Genomic DNA, 4096 nt, shown 5'->3' on the forward strand with positions numbered 1-4096 from the left:
AGATCCTTTCAAGGGTGTTGCAGGATGCCTCACAATGTTAGCACTGGTAGATGTGCAAATATGATTCACAAGATAAACCCAGAAATTTCAAATAGGATCCATAGTGCTAAAAGCATTCTGACCCATTGTGGTCTTTCTCAGGACCTTGCAACAGAAAAATTGTTCTATTTCATAGATTTCATAGACATTAGGGTTGGAAGGGACCTCAGAAGATCTTCAAGGCCAGCCCCCTGCCCCAGGGGCAGGAAGTCAGCAGGAGTCATAGGATCCCAGCAAGATAAACATCCAAATGTCTCTTGAAGGCGTTCAAAGTAGGGGCTTTAACCACCTCCGACGGCAGTCCATTCCAGACCTTGGGGGTTTGGACAGTAAAGAAGTTCTTCCTTATGTCCAGGCTGAAATGGTCATGGAGGAGTTTGTGACCATTCGACCTTGTCATCCGTGGGGCGCTCTGGTGAACAGACGTTGTTTGTTCTCTAGTCAAAAAATGAGTGAATGAGCTTTTACTGGCATTTTTTGATGGGTGCCTTGAGTCTAAAAAGGTTGGGAACCACTGAATTAGATTCTATTGTTTAATTTTATAAACCTTCAGGATTACAAATTATGTTTTATTAAAACATGGTAAGAAGATCTATATCAGCGTGCAAACAGGTTGCATTTTAAAGAAAAGAAGTTAACCTGAAACTTCTTTTACATTGATCAGATTATTACAAAACTCATGAAACCAGGACCTATTGACTTACGAATAAGCAGACACCAGTATATTTCAAAACCAGAGGCCTTGAATACAACAGATGAGAAAAATTTAATTCAAATCTGTTTTTTTCATGATATCAGTTAGTTATCCTTTATGAGAGTATGAGATTGCAACATTATAGCCTCCTTTTTCATTACAGTATTTTCTTTTTTTGTTTAAAACTATCTTCCATGTTTTGCATATTTCTCCCCTTTATTAGAAATGTTACTTGTAACTAAATGCAATTTTGGATTAAACAAGTAAACCTCTTTCTTATTAACTGAGTTCTTGATAAAGTAGACTTTGAGAATACACATTCATTGCTGGCATTCCCATGAATGAATTAGATAAGCCACAGGGGAGAATGTAAATCTGTGAATGAATATACAGTCTCTTGTGCAGAGATGTCCCACATGAGTTCCTAGGGAAATGGTCCTACTCAAAGGGCATTGCTCACACCCCAGGGGAATGAACAGCAGAGCTACTGCTGACATAAGGGATACAGGATCAGCCCCTGAGAGAATGCATCATCTTTCTGCTCTCTCATATTTACAAACCATCATACTAAATGCTGTGGTATACTTTTGTACCATATTTTCTTTTGGCAGTTCTTTGGAGACATCACAAATGACTCCACAGCAGGAAAGTGATACCACTTTACACTGGTAAAGCACTGCTTTATATGAACAAGTCACCCCTTAGCAGAGTGTTTGAACTGACATAATACAGTTCCTGGTTGGCAATGACTCTCCTGTGAAGATTTTATGGCACACAAAATACAAACTGGAATGGGTTTCTCTTCCTCTGGAGGAACCTCACACTGAAGGACTTGGGACTAGGGGATTTTACAGAGCTGTCTAACTTTGTCCTATATCTGCTCTCACTGAAGTCAACAGAAACATTTCCACTGACTTCAATGGAAGCAGAGTTTCCCAAACAGTGAGGCAGACAAGGTTCTTTGGGTAAATGTGATATCTTTTATTAAACCAATCAAATATATGACATTTGCCCAAAGAACCTTGTCTGCCTATGTCTGTAGACCAACACAGCTACAACCAACACCCCAGCAACCAGCACCCAAATAGTCAGTGCTTTTGAATATTCCACCTTCATATCAAACAACTTTGTTTCACTGAGTGACCTAGTGTTGAGAAGTTTCTTAACAGCAGAGTGTGGGGGGGTTTGCTTTCCTTTACCTGACTTGTCATGTTATGGGAGCAGTAACAAGACTGATATATTTTAGTTACATCAGCACTTCCATTATGAACCTCACTCGAGAGATGGGGGCCATGCTTTCAAAACTGGACATCTAGTGCTAGGGTGAGCATTTGGTCTCCAGTGACAAAAATATTGACACATTTCAGTTCAAGATGCCCAAAAACTTATGCAGTTTCCTCATTCAGGATGACAGGAAACCTGACTCCATGAGAACAGCTGCTACTGTCTTTTCTTTTCTTTTTTTTGGCTGAATTTTAACTAAAATCAGGAAACAGGCCCCTTCTAATTTTGAATGTGACCCAGAATTAAGACTGAAGGTCCATATTTGTATGCAGGAATTCAAATTGAATTTAACTTTCCACTCTAAACTAAAAATTCAAAAGGGTTTTCGCTTCAAGAAGGATACTTTGCCCAACCTGTTCCCAAAACTCCAAAGCAGCCAAAAATTCTTCTCACAGTCCTGAAACTCAGCCATGTCTCTTTTCCTCCTCAGACACTGTGAGGCGGTGGCTGGCCAGAAACATGTCATGTCTTGAACTGGGAGGGTCAAATAATCTTGTTTAGATTATACATAAAATGAGGAAGCAGTCTTCCAGGTCATTTCTAACACACTGACCTACACAAGTTCCTTATACCTATCCCAACATTTCGTCCTCTGAAAACAGGAGCAGAAAGATGCAAATGGCCCCTCAAGTCCTTTCAGGCTGTATCTATACAACATAAATACTTTGGGCAGTGTGACTGAAAAAAACGATGGCCTTGGCTACAATATGGATTTGTTAGCACTCAGCAGGACCCAGTTCTGGAGAGTGTCATCAGACACAGTTCGCTGTGGTAGACAGTCTATACTGAAGCTCCAGAATGGCTGTTTCACTGCATACTAAGGCTAGATACAGACATTCAAAAAGCTTGGGGCAGAATCAATCTAAAGAGATTTTCTGTAAGCAGTGAAGTTTAGATACATACTGAACAGAACTCATATTAGCCATTTAGTGGGGAGGGCAAACCGGGTTCGGCCATTTTTAAACCATCCTGTATGTGCCAAACTTCTGTTCTGTTGCAGGTATAGACTGGTTTCTGATTACTTATAGCAGTAAAAGTTTAATTTCTGTACCTGGCCTAAAGTACAGTGCCCTCCTGGAAGGACACTGGAAGTCCATGGTTTTAGGTATTACAATCTTTCCCTCTAGTTATTTGCTTTCATGACCAAAGAACAGTCTTCATGGGAAGGGAAGACTGTGAATATGTCTCAGAACAGACTCTGATTGCCTGTCAATATGTTTAATCATGCTTCTTTAAAAACACAGCTCTTAGGAGGCAAACCTCCCCTCCCCCAAAAAACCAAACCTACCTAGTGTAAGGGGCAAGGGAAATTTCTCTTGGTCAGTTTTTAATTATGTGGAACCTCTTGACTGTGGAGACTCTAGTGAGGTTTTTTACTCACTCTGAGGCCAGTCCTCTACCTCTCAATGAGGATATTTTCAAAATGGATTGCTCAAAGTATCTATAAACATCTTCTTCCCCCAGATGTTATTTGGAAAATGGATCGCCACCATGGGACTACACAATACCAAGTAAATTCAGTGCATATTAGGATCAAACCCAGGGGAATTTGAGCACCAGCCCAGAAAAGCAGTAAAATAAGTTTCAAACACCCACAGATTAGACAGCTTCTCTGCAAACAGCACTAAAGAAAACCAAACCAAACCAGTTTTTTTTTACTGCATTCCTAATGTAAGTTCTTGGAAAACAGCATTCAGATCACACATCTGAAGGACCTTCACCTTCTGGCTAGAGTCTAAGAGGCTGGAATCTGTGATTTTGCAAATGTTTTGTAAAGAAAGGCTTAAGAATTGAGCCTAGAGACAACTATTGAAGTTGACATAGACTACGAACAATATACTGAAAGCCCAAGTGGAGATGATAGAAGAGGGAAAGGTACAGGGTTTAAGGTGTAGGGTATATGTACAATGATTACCTTTAGGCTTATTATCTCATGGAGGGATCATGTTATTTCTATTGTGAAAAGATTAAGGAAGATATTCAACAGCAAAGAATATATTTGTATGTAGCTATAGCTAAAATTACTCAATCTTAAAAAAGAATGTATTGAAAAGCAAACATCTACCTTTTATCCTGCTG

The sequence above is a fragment of the Alligator sinensis genome, unplaced genomic scaffold (genome assembly GCF_000455745.1).
Source record: "Alligator sinensis unplaced genomic scaffold, ASM45574v1 scaffold424_1, whole genome shotgun sequence".
Classification (NCBI taxonomy): Eukaryota; Metazoa; Chordata; order Crocodylia; family Alligatoridae; genus Alligator; species Alligator sinensis.